Consider the following 13,231-nt stretch of genomic DNA (forward strand, 5'->3'; position numbering starts at 1 on the left):
ACTAGTGGGAATGCTGGACTTGGGCGTGTAGAGGCGGCCAGCGCTGGTCCCGGCTCCCCCTCGGAGGCCGCGGCGGAGGGGGCGTGGGGGCAGCGGGCACCGGCTCCGGGGCGCAGAGGGGGCGCGGCGCGCGCGTGCGGCCGGGCGGGGGCGGGGCGGGGCGGGGCGGGGCGGGGCGGGGCCGGGCTGGGGGCGGGGCGGGGCGGGGCGGGGCCGGGCTGGGGGCGGGGCGGGGCGGGGCCGGACTGGGGGCGGGGCGGGGCGGGGCCGGGCTGGGGGCGGGGCGGGCCGGGGCGGGGCTCCGGGGCCGTCTCGCAGGCTGCGGCGGCCGCGGGAGAGGCGTCCACGGCGGCGGCGGCTGGGGCAGCGGCGGCGGACGCGCGGCGGAGCAGGGCGGCGGCGACCCCGGGTGAGCGCGGCGGGGCGCGGGGTGGGGGCGCGGGGTGGGGGTGCGGGGAGGGAGGCTGGGAGGAGCGCGGAGGACCCAGTGCCTCAGCCCGTGTCCCGCGGTCCCGTCCCGAGGTCCGCCCGTGCGCCCGGTGCCCGGCTCCCCGGGACTGCCCCCTGATCGCCCCCCTCACCCCTCGGCCGCTCGGGGCCGCCACCCCCGCCAGGCACCTCCGGCTCCAGAGCGGATCTTCCAGGCGCCCCAACCCTCTGCGTCCCCTTCCCAGCGCCAGGGGCCCAGAGGCGAGGGTGACCCCCGCCCTCCCCAGTGCCTGCGCACCTGGACCCTCTGCTGCCACCTGCCCCAGGTGTTCTTGGCCAGCCGGCGCACCGCTGTGCCTAGGACCCAGGCCTCCTGGCCTTAGCACCTTCCTCCTCCTCAAAATCCCAGTCTGGCAAAAGGGACTTTACAGACAGATCCTGCGCTTTGGGAACAATTTGACCCACTTCCCAAAAGGCTGGTCCCAGGCCAGCCGTGCTCTTTGGTGGAGACACCTGTCTTGCCTGCCAGCTGAAGGACCAAGAAGCCTCTGTCAGCATGAGCCCGTGGGCCGCTGGATTCTTCTCCAACCTGTCCTGAGTTGATGGCCAGTGTCCCCAGGGGCCAGAACCAAGAGATCTTTGTCCTTTAAGACCCCCAGAGGAATTTGCCGACCCCACTCCCAGATCCTCAGAACAGCTCCCAGCCACTATGTTGGGCCTGCAGGGTCCGGCACTGACGGGGCCACCATTCTGGGCCTGGTGTCCTCATCCATGTCCTTGTTTCCTTGCCTGCTCCCCCGGGACTCCGGGGCAGAGTACTGGGGCAGGTGTTTTGGGCCTTGGTCGCCCCCACAGTTCTGTGGCCCTCCTGTCTTACTCTGTTGGAAACTTTTCCCAGCTTTCACCATCACCATCATCATCCCTCTGGATAGGGCCTGGGCCATCTGCATAGCGCAGAGTCCCCAGGGCACAGCAAGCTGGGCTGGGTTCATGAAAGGCTGGGACCTATGCTACATGCGGGCCAGCAGAGGGGGGCACTGCTAGCCAGGTCAGCCTGGGGCCTAGGGCTTTAGGGGGGGTCCGTGGCTTTCAGGGAGCTCCGAATGGGGTCCCAGGCTTGCTTTGCTGAGAGGAGAGAGGCAGAGCAGGGGCTGTTTTCCCTGCGTGCTTCTGACTGTCTTGTGTTGCTATGGTGACAGTTTTGCCTCTCTTCCTCCTTCTGACTCTTCTGGGAGCTGGTTTTTATTGGTCTGTTGTCCTGTCTTTTATGGCTCTAATTTCTCCTTTCTACTTGCCCTGAAATAAACAGTCATAAACATGGGCACTGGGCCCAGGCTGGGGGCTGGCAGAGGTTCACCTCCCTCGGGCCCCGGGCTCCGGTGAGGGGAGAGGGGTGGGGACAGTCCTGCCCACGCTGCCTCCTGCCTGCAGCCCTGGGAAGCGGGTAGCAGCGCCCCCATCTCAGGCACCCGGTGGGTAGCATGTGGCCTCGGTGCTGAGAATAGAATCCGTGTGTAGAGGAGGAGCTCACTGACGTGCATGACACCCTGTGCAGCAGGGGCTGTCCCCACTTTGCAGATGACAAAACTCAGCTCCGAGTGAGCTATTACCCTCGGGTCACACGGGTTTGAACACATAGTCAGCGCTCAGTGTTTGCTCAGTGAACAGAACAGTGATGGAGCTGACCCCCAAAGGCCCATCTCCCTGACTTCCCACCCTGTGGGGTGCCTGGTCTGGCTCCTCCCGGGACAGCAGAGTCCCCTGAACCCTGTGTTCTGAGGATGCCACAGACTCCCACGGGGGCGAGCTGCCAGGGAGTTGCCTGCCCCAACTTCTGGAGACCCAAGTTGAGAGGAGAGTCAAGCCACTTGTGACTTCCTGTTTTTTTACTCAGCATCAAGAAGCATTCAGTTTTCTTTTGCTCATGGGGCCTAGATGCAACTGGTTGAGTCAGGGAACTGAGAGCCAAATGAACCCCCACCCCAGGCAGCCCTGAGTGAGGAGTTCAGAGTTTGCCAGGGCCATAGGGTCACCGACTGTCAGCTGTCAGCCACAGTCTCCAGAGAAGCTGCTCACCTCTCTTGCACACTCTCCTCTTTTACAGCTACCCACTTTCTCCCTTCACTTTGCCAATCTATGGTCCAGGCTGATCATGAGCTGAAGGGGCATTATGGTCCCATGAAAAGACTAGGGAATCAGCAGCCTCATTGTCAACTGTTGGCCCTGGGGCAGTCAGTTCACACCTGTGGGCCTCATCTTAGTCTTTAAAATGGGATTAACAGTGTCTGTTCCAATGGCCATGTTTGCTTGTTCCTGAAGGATGGCACACAGGAGCCTGTAGGGAGGGCTTTGAATGATTGACCGCCTTAAACACCCCTAATGTCCTCATCCGGTTGGAAAATCTTGATGTTGAAGAGACCCTAAACTGCCCAGAGATGGAAAACTGATCTAGGAATCATTAAGGCATGAAATCCCAGGGTTGGAACCATGGTCTAAAGTCCTCTTGTCCAGCCTTGATGTTGAATTCTCTTCATTTCACACACTTGACATTCATTGAGCATCTACTCTGTACCGAATGCCATTTCGGGGACTGGGGACTTAAAACACTGTCTGTTATTCCTGTTTCCAAAGAACATAGATGTAGAAAGAGATCCTTATGATGCAGTCAGAGAGGTGGTGTGATGAGGGGAAAGTCAAGGGGATTTGGGGCCCCTGACAACTTGACTAGGTCATCCACGGAGGTTGAATTGGGCAGCCTGTGCTTGGTGGCTACGGTATAGCTGTCTTACCCCTGCCCACTTGGGGAGCCCTTTAGCCCTCACAGTGAAGGGGGGTATTGCCATGGAGCCCCTCACTCAGTGGGTGAGCAGGAATAGCGAGGCCTGTGGCAGGGAGCCAGGTCTTCCTTGCTGAGTTTTGACTAGTCGACCCAAGTATCCTCTGGTTCCTCTTACATCCTGGTTAAACTCCTTTCTCAGAGGCTGCAGGAATCACCTGACAGGGCAGCAGGGTGACGGGAAAAGTGGATTGTGGAGTTGGCTAGGAATCCAGACTTTGCTGCTGCTGCGTCCCAGCTGTAGGATCCTGAAGGACCCTCTAACTGCTCCGAGCCTCAGTTTTTGTACCTGTAAAATGGCAATGCTGATACCTTCTAGAAAGTAAATGATCATATGTCTTTCTGGGGTCTGGCATGGTGCCCACCTCACGGTAGACTTGCTGTTACTTAGTTTCATTGATGAGGAAAGAGTCCTCAGTAGCTGGGTCTCTGGGTCCTCTTAGAATGGTGGCAGTTGCTCTTTGGACTACTTCAGGCCTTCGGAGATCCCTTCATTATGTGGGAAGTTTAAAAATTGCCCATGCTCAGCTTCCTCATCTGCTGGTTAGTCTTCGAGTTATCTCTCACCAGGTAGGCTATCCTCCATCTCACGGCAACTCTAGGCAAATCACCAACATTTTTGTTTTCTCAAAGGGGAACAAACTTGAAATGGCCCCCAAATACCCTGAGTTTCAAGAATATGTTACTACCTGCGAGAATCCTTTAATTTGACTGAGCCCTGCGTGCTTATTTTTGCTTTGTTGCCTTTGATTTTGGTGTCAGATCCAAAAAATTCCCTGCCGAGACCTGTGTCAGGGAGCTTATCGCCTGTATGTTCCAGGAGATTTATGGTTTAGGGCCTTACTTTCAAGGTTTTAATCCATTTGAAGTTCATTTTCCTGTAGGGTGGTCCAGTTACGTTCTTTTAGTGGTGGAGGCATCCAGTTTAACCCAACACCATTTGTGGAAGAGGCTGTCCTTTCACCATTGTATATTCTCGGCTCCTTCGTCACAGAATACTTGAAAAAATGAATGCTTCAAACTCTTCGTTCTGGGCATGTTTAGCTTCCTTTTTTTTAAGTTACTATATATAGGTATATACATTTTGCTCAAGTCATCACCAGAACTCTGTGACATTAGTCTTATCATTCCCTTTTCCCAGCTAAGGAAACCAGGAAAAGCAAGGTAACTTGCAGAGAGCCCATTAGCTAGGAAGTGACAGGGCCAGAATTTAAAACTGGGCCCTGCTTGCTCTTTCTGCCACGGTATACAATCTTGTCATTTCCTTGGCTGGTGTGTCAGTGACCTAAAATAATCGTGTTTGGAGAAGGAGAGCGGATTTTAATGGGGGTGGAACTGGTCAGTAACTTAGACTCATAGTAAATATTTAGAGACTTTATTAGGGTTTTGCTCTCAGCGCAGCATTAACGAAGCTTTGTGCAGTTGGCCAAGGCTTCATTCCTAGAAGTGATGAATGGAAGAGGAGTCTGATATGTCTGAGTTAAGAGAAGATGTTTGATGATGCTGGAAGTCGCTTCCTTTTCACAGGAACAGATTGCTGGGTTATCACTGAAATAAATTGAACTGATTTTGTGACCAAATGTATGAATGGAGAGCATGACAGGTGCAACCCAGGGATATATGGACAGAAGCAGCAAGGTCAGAAAATGTGGGTGGGTGGCTTTTAAATGTGAGGGTGATTTGGATTCAAGCTGTCATTATAACCCATGTCGAGGAAGATGGAGATTTTGAAAAGCTTTTGTAGAATTGCCCACTACTAACCTTTCTCGGGTAATTTGGATGCCTGATTTCCCTGGTTTGAGAACCCGTTGTCCCAGTGAATCCGAGTGCTAAAAATGGGAGCCCTGTTCACCTTACGAGGCCCAGCTTAGCGCTGCAGACACATGTGCCTCTATTTGCAAATTATCTCAGGGCCTGAGTCTGGTGTCTGCTTATTTAATGACTTCACTTTCTAATAAAAATTCTGTATGGTGTAGATAATTAGATCTTTAAAATGAAACTGGGGAAATGCTATGCCCCCGAAGACTTTAATTGCAGTTTTATGATGTATCAAGCGTAAAAACGAGATCGTTCATTCATTCATTTAACAAATACGTATGGGGTAGATTCTTGCCCTGTGCTGCCCTAGGAAGGATATAGTGATCAATCAACATGGCATCATCCCTGCCTGCAGCTGGCTGTCATTCCAGGGGAGGCAGAGGAGGAGACACATACCTACGTGAAGCTTGGCATTTGTCATACGGAGTGCCATGTGCCAGAGAAAGAGGGAAATGTGATCGTTTCGACTCCTCCTGCAACGCAATACGCGTTATTACGGTGTCATTTGCAGAGCACCTGAATTACATGTTGCAGGGAGAGGAGGGAAAGCGTGTGGCCTGGACAGCCGATGACCCAGGCGTGGCTCTCAGCTCTGCCCCTCACTGCCTGGGTCGGTTTCTGTGTTGTTGAAACGGGCGGGTTGGATTTGATCATTTAGAAGGGCCCTTTGGCATCTAACCTGATAATTCTAATACACCCGTGGGCTCCTTTTCCTGAGTGACAGGGGAAGAAGCAAACCTGGCAACCTCAGCCAGCAGCACTGCCGAGGCAGAGCTAGAGATGGGGAGAGCCAAGGGTGTTTTCAAATGATCCTCTCCAAGAGCAGAGAAACATCTTTCTCTTTTCCAGAAAGGGAACCACGTTCTTTTTTTTTTTTTTTTTTTCCACGTTCTGATTGAGCATCAGATAAATGAGTGCAAGTCAAGGCCAATGACAACAGGGAGAGACAAAAGGGAGGCTGGAGCTCAGCAGAGGCCGGGAGCAGGGTCACCAGTTTCCTCCCACTTTCCAGGGTCTCTGCTGACATGGCTGTGGAGGGCTTGGCTTCACAGATGCCTTGGTTACTGCAATTGTTTTAAGTTAATGTCCTTTAAAAAAGAAAAAAGAAAAAAAAAAAAGCAATGTGGTTTGATGATTCCCAGGCTTTAGAACCAATGAAAATGCACAGTCGTTTTAGGATCGTGAGGAACAATGACAAACACACAGCTTCCTCAACACCCCATCTGGTTCTGTCTTTCCCATTGACAACGGAACACAGGCCCTCCCGTGGCAACCACGGGACCGGGCCCCAGTCTCCTAGAGTAGGGTGGCAGCGTGCTGTGGCTGGGAGATGAGCAAATTCCCATCTGTCTGAGTCTCTGGTCCTCTCGGTAAAACATGGGCCACGGCACCCCCTGAGCCATGTAAGTTATTATTGGCAGGAATCATGAGCATCTAGGATCACTTTTAGCCATCTTCTGACAAACTTTTGAGAGAGATATCCCCCTTCTGGATGGGGAACCTGAAATGCTGAGGTATTCAAGAACTCTCATAATGTCACCTCCTTTTGGAAGGTTGCGGGCTGGTGCCTGAAGCCACATCTGTGTGTCTGCAAAGCCTGATCTCTCTCTACCACCCACATGAGAAATGAGAGCCGTGAGTATGAGAGGAGCATGGAATTAATTAATAAGCATGCATCTTGGGTAAAATCCTCATCTCAGAGGGCTAGATGTGCCTCCATACCTTGAAACTGAAAAAATAAAAATAAAAATAAAAAATAAAAAACCAAGAAGAAGAAGAAAACAAAGTCTAGCTGTATATTCAGTGCTTCCCTGTGAGCAGTATCTCTGCATTGGACTGACGTCCTTGGAGGGTGTCCTTTGCTTAGCCCACTTCATCCGAGAATGCCATCCAGCAGTCACGAGCTGAGCCTCTGGTGTGTGCGGCATATGGCCTTGCTGAGCCGTGGAGCCCACCCAATTGAGGCAGGCTGTGTAGAACTTCTTTTTCAGGCCTCTGCCTGAGACAGCTGGAGGTCATGGGAATGCAAGAGAGCTGTGGTCTCAGCTTACAGAACGACAGACTTGCCATGTCCTCGAAACTAGAACAACACCTTTGGTCCACTTCCTCTATTTTGCAAAAACCGAAGTCAAGAGAAAGAGACAGATAGATCGGGAACCAACAAACATCAGAGGCTTTTCCAAGGCTGGGACGAGAATTCAGCTTCGCCAAAGCTACAACTGGGCCATAACTCTTCGAGATGTCTAGAGGTGAAATATGCATCTAGACATTTTGGGAGAATATCCCAGGGCTCCAGGGCGAGCGTTCACCTGGAAGCAAACAAACCTGGGTTGAAATCCTGGCTCTTCCCCAGGACTGGCAAATTCCTTAGGCTTGCTAAGTAAGGTTTGTAATTTATGAGCTGAAGTTAATAATATTTGTGTCTCAGGGATATTGTAAAGGATAAATTAACATATGTCAGTCTCCTTTTTTTTTTTTTTTTTTTGCCTGCTCTTTGAAGAAAATTTAAAAAGTTTTTGCTGCTTCCAGTAGGCTGCTCTTTATTTTGTTGTTTGGGGTAGAAAGTGACATGGGGCTCTTCCTTACCCTGACGACACATTCCTGAATTGCCCCTGACAAAGCCCCCAAATCTACCCCTCTGGATTTATATTTCTAGCTGTGAGCCTTTGTTTTATACTTGAATTGAGCCTGGCTGTATTGTTTGCTGGAGTGTAAAATGAGAGTCGTGCTTACTCTATAAGTAATCCATCTCCCTACCCTTAGTCTCTATCTTATTTGTGTGCGTGTGTGTGAATGTGTGTGTGTGTGTGTGTGTGTATTTTCTTTCTGGAGTGTTGAGGAGGTTTCAAATCTGGGCCCTTGAGTGACTTTCAGAACAATAAATGATGTTGTAAGCTGTTTTCTGACATTCCCTTATTTGTAAGTCCAAAATGGAAAAATCCTCTGAAAAGTTAAAGTTTTGTCTTTCTTAGCTCATTTGGAGGCAAAAGCTGGCCTGATCATACATGAGAGTATTCATATTTTTTTTATTTATACCATTCTAGGTGAATAAGTTTTTCATCGAAGGAGGAGCGCCCCCAACCCTGCTGGGGGGTATACATAACAAAGTATATGCACTATATTGTTGTTTTAAAATCTGGACAATTCTTTTTTTTTTTTTTTTTTTTAAGATTTTACTTATTTATTCATGAGAGACAGAGGGAAAGAGAGAGCCAGAGACACAGGTAGAGGGAGAAGCAGGCTCCATGCAGGGATCCTGATGTGGGCCTTGATCCCAGGTCTCCAGGATCATGCCCTGGACTGAAGGCAGCACCAAACCACCGAGCCAACCTGGGCTGCCCTAAAATCTGGACAATTCTGAGTTGAGGGAGGACATGGGGAAGGAATTTCAAGAAGAGTTTGTGGACCTCTTCCTCAAAAGCCCAAAAGAACACACAGCCTCCCTGGGATTGGGGGTTTAGGAAGGCATAGATGGGGTCCGCAGGCATCCTACCTTTGGTACCAGATGGCATGGTGACGTGATTCATCTGGTGCTCATCCAAAGCCTTAATGCGTGTTTTGTATATGATATGTGTTATGTACTATATTCCTATGATAAAGTAAACGAGAGAAAAGAAAATGTTAAGAAAATCATAAGGAAGAGAAAATATATTTACACTGCTGTACTGCATTTATCAAAAAAATCTGCATATAAGTGGACCCACATGGTTTAACTCTGTATTATTCAAGGGTCAACTATAGTAGGAAAAAAAAAATTAAATGGCCATCCTTGACACAGACACAAAACAACAGCAGCAACGACAACAACACAACTTTTTAAAGCAGAGCTTCCAGAGTTTCACTGGGACAAAATAATTTTTTAAAAACTTCCATAGAACTAAAAATAAGCTGGGAATTTTTGGACTAATGTGGCTTATAGTCAAGTTTCATCATTGGCCGTTGGAGGAAGGTAGAAGGGAATTTTTAAATCTTACTCATCATTTTAGTCCTAGGAGGAGGAACCAGGGCCTAATAGTGAGCAAGGGGAAGTGAAAGCGGCAGGCAGAGCGTGAGAAGGTCTTGCTTCTTATCTCTGGTCTGCTCTTGACCTGTTGAGTCAGCTTGGGCATCTTGCTTCGCTTCTCTGGACCCTAGGAACTCTGTTTCTAAGTCAACCAAGTCTTTCTTGCTCCTTCCCTGAGAGGCTAGGGGTTGAGGTGGGGGCCCCTAACAGAGTGAAAAGCGTTCTCGTAGCTTCTATCTGGCCTCCACGCAGCCTGGAGGGAGGCCAGGAGGTTCCCGCACTCTGTGTTGGTTTCTTCTCGCTGTTCCTTTGCTTCTCACAACACTGATCCTCTGATGCTGCTGGGGCTGGTTTGTGTGGGATCCGCAGAACCTGCACTGGTGCCCAGCAAGGGTTCGCTGAAGGCTCCGGCAAGCGTGGCAGGTGACGAGGGGCCACCCTGGCAGCTGCTCTCATGACTAGGATGTAGTTGAGGCCATGGCTCGACACTGCCAAGGAGGTGTCCGGAAGGAGAGGGAAAGTTCCATGTTGTGGATTGTGCAATTGGGGAAGGCCTACCCCCAGGAAGTGAGTGGAATAGTCTGCACTTTTGTGAGCCAAGCATTAATTCTAGAACATGTGGGTAAAGGGCTCTAGGGACCAACCTCGTTCTCTCTCTCTCGTCTTTATCTCTTTGCCTTCCAAGTTTACACTTACTCTATCATAATTCTGGCTTTTGCCACGTTGAGAATTTATCACACGCTCCTGGATCTGGCACCATTAAGGGAGTCAGTAGCTCTCACTCTGAGCGCTCACCCTGATCCTCTCACTTAGCAGTGACTCCTGACTCGGGACAGAGGGTCTCCACAGTGGAGAAGTGACCTTGCATTTTAGCATCCTGGGGCCCTTTGTGCAGACCGTGGGAGCCACTGGGGAGCGGTGGAGGTGCCGGACACCAGGGCACACCAATTTGGGGGTGCCTCTGGGGAAGGATGGTGTTATAGATGAGAGTCGCCTGGACTCTTCTGTGTGTGTGAGTGTGATTGTGTCCAAGGTAGGTAGACATATGTGCGGTGCGGTGTGTGAATGTGTGTCCGTGTGTGCATGTGTGTGTGCAGGTGCATGCATGTGTTAGGGAGTCCTTTCAGATTCTGGGAGGTGCCGCCGAGGCCTGAGCCCCCTGCCAGGTGCTCCCTGAACAAGGAAGGCTCTGCCTCAACCTGAGCCCTGGTTTCTGTGTAGCTCCCTGGGGGACTGACCCGCTGGGGTGCTCCCGCAGGGCTGAGGGACCTTTTGTGTTTCCAGGCCCAGAGACCACTGAGATCTGGCAACTCTGAGCTTCCCTAGCAGGGAAGTGACTAGATTATGTTTCTTAGGGAGAAATATCTAATCCTTTTGCTTGGGAAACACAGAATTCTGTCAAATCTTATTCTAGGCATACTTGAAACCACTCAAACCATTTGAACATATTACTTTAAATCATAGAAATAAATGAAAGTAAAACCTAATAGCAGTTTTTAAAAAGTAAAGGACTAGGGAAATATTCAGTCTTATTTAATAGCCATTTGGGGGACCTAGGAAAAGGTTGAGAATGAGAGGGAAAGGGCAGCCTGGGTGGCTCAGCGGTTTAGCGCCACCTTCAGCCCAGGGCGTGATCCTGAAGACAGAGGATCGAGTCCCATGTCCGGCTCCCTGCATGGAGCCTGCTTTTCCCTCTGCCTGTGTCTCTGCCTCTCTCTCTCTCTCTGTGTGTGTCTCTCATGAATAAATAAATGAAATCTTTAAAACAGGAAAAAAAAAAAAAAAGAATGAGAGGGAAAGAGAGAAACTCTGCTGACTTCCTTCTCCCTGGGGAATGTGGATAGTTGGGTCCTCTCATGCCAGGTTGGGAGCCTGGAGGGGAGTGGGGAAGAAGGAACAGAAGAGTAGGGAGCTAGGGATCCTGGTTCTGTTTTGCTTCCTAAGCTTCCAAGGAGCAGAAAGACCTAGTGGGATGTGGAGGAAGCACTGCTTTGGGAGTCCCTGGGGAACTGAGGTCTGCCACTGACCCCCTAACCTTTTGTAATCATCCTGCCTCTCTGGATTCCAGTCCATGTCTAATGAGCAGGTTTCCCTAGATGACGTGGAAAGCAATTCCTGGGGTACATGAGGGAAGGCTGGGCCCAGACTGGGCCCAAGGCCTTCCAGGAGAGAGGGTTGCCTGACTCTGGCCTGCAGTGGTAACCTTCTTCCCCATGGGTCCCCAGGCGGGCTTTCCTCCCTTGTGCCTGGGGGCAAGTGTGTAAGCCCGTGCCTGCATCCATGAAGTGCTACATGCATAGCTCCTATTTTTTCCTTCTTTTCAACCACTGTGTCAGGGCACCTGAGTGGCTCAGTGGTTGGGCATCTGCATTTGGCTCAAGTCCTGATCCTGGGGTCCTGGGATTGAGTCCCACATCGGGCTCCCCACAGGGAGCCTGCTTCTCCTTCTGCCTATGTCTCTGCCTCTCTTTCTGTGTATCTCTCTTGAATAAATAAAAAATAAAATCTTGTAAAAAAATAAAATAAAATAAAATAAACCACTGTGTCAAGACCCCATCCTTCTTCCTCCCTTTTGTGCTGTGCACTTGGTAACTGCTAGTGAGGTTGTGGGTTGTATAAATTTATCTGTTCAACCTCAACTTGAGGAAATACTCTGAGTAGCTCGTATAAACAAAAATAGCTACAGTGTTTCTGATATTTCATGGTATAGGCACATGAATTATTTTTATTACCCAGGACTTAGAGGGCCCCTCATTTTGCAAAGTACACTCAAATATTCAAGTATGTTAGTAGCAACGAATAACACTCTTCAGCATGCATTGAGCACCTAGTAATTCCATTTTGCTAGTCTGTTTGTATACACTTCTCACCCCATGGACAACCTTGCAAGGTAAATCTATTTCTTTCTCTTTGGAAGATAAAGACAATGAAGTCAAGAAAATTTTTAAAAAATATTTTGTTTAAAAACATAAAAATAAATAAAAATAAAAATAAATATTTTGTTTATTTGACAGAGAGAGAGCACAAGCAGGAGGAGTGGCAGAGGGAGAAGGAAAAGCAGACTCCCCACTGAGCAGGGAGCCTGACACAGGGCTTGATCCCAGGACCCTGGGGGCATGACCCAAGCCAAAGGTAGACACTTAACTGACTGAGCCACCTAGGTGCCCCAAGTCAAGAGAATTTTAAAAACTTGCTTGGAGACATAGGATTGAAAATGGGGCACCAGGATTTTGGCTCAACTCTGCTTGGCCCTCAAAGTCCTACACTTTCCCACACCACAGAGTTCACACTGCTTCCAGACCACAAGCTTATTTTTTTAGGAAAATACTATCTACTTAAGCCTCAGAAAATACAATCTTAGCTGGAGTTCTTTGCCTTTTTCCAGAATGGAGTCCCATGGCTCTCCCGACTTTAATGTAAACTTCATGAAATCACTGTATTTCCATATAGCAGACTTTTACTCTGCACTTCCAAAGTAACAGACACTGTTCTAGAAGCTTTTATGTGTCATTTAGTAGGAGATGCTTGGACTTTTATTTTACAAGGGGCAAAACTAAGACTCAGGGAGATGCAGTTATTAACACAAAGGCAAATAGAAGATGAAAAGTGGTGGTTTGCTTTGTGAATTAGCAATTTAGAATGCAGTTATATAGTGTGCTTGGGATTTTGCTCTTGGCCTAGGACCGAAGCACTGCTTGTTAAACCGCAAGATCAAGTTCAGCTGACCCACCCAACTAACACCCTCATTGTGCCTGGCTTCCTCAGTCTCTGCTGCGGTTGGAACTTGATTTGGTGGTTGTGGAGAAAGGCATCGTTCCTCTTATCTTTTTCCCATCTTGCATTAGCCTGTACCACTCTTAGCTCACTTTAGTTAGTCTGAAAGTTCTGTTTCACTTTCCTTGCTCATCACACACTTGCTAATATTATGCATTAGCTTCATATTACAGAGAAGAAAGTGGTGATGTGATTTACCCAAGATCATGCATAGGCTAGGCATTCTCTTTCTGAAATGCATTTTGTTTACCCAAAAGATCCTTTGAGATTCAGTTCTGGTATTACCCTCTCCTGGATACATCCCCCAACTCCTTGCCAAATCCATCCATCCATCCATCCGTCCGTCCATCCATCTATCCATCACCTATCCA

At 49.6% G+C, this 13,231-nt stretch overlaps 1 protein-coding gene across 8 annotated transcripts in view; it reads left to right on the plus strand.

Annotated features, from left to right (window-relative positions):
* The first annotated feature begins 294 nt into the window (after positions 1-294).
* The window catches only part of CYRIA (CYFIP related Rac1 interactor A), a 103,452-nt gene continuing 90,515 nt past the window's right edge, over positions 295-13,231 (plus strand). For 4 of the 8 annotated variants that reach the window (XM_072767669.1, XM_072767674.1, XM_072767670.1 and 1 more), the window contains exon 1: positions 295-409. The gene's annotated coding sequence lies outside the window, so the exon portion shown is untranslated. Of the gene's footprint in view, positions 410-4,791; positions 4,904-6,553; positions 6,719-13,231 lie in introns of those variants that run through there. The other 4 variants (XM_072767671.1, XM_072767673.1, XM_072767679.1 and 1 more) reach the window with 2 other exon arrangements.

The sequence above is a fragment of the Vulpes vulpes genome, chromosome 8, assembly GCF_048418805.1.
Source record: "Vulpes vulpes isolate BD-2025 chromosome 8, VulVul3, whole genome shotgun sequence".
NCBI lineage: Eukaryota > Metazoa > Chordata > Mammalia > Carnivora > Canidae > Vulpes > Vulpes vulpes.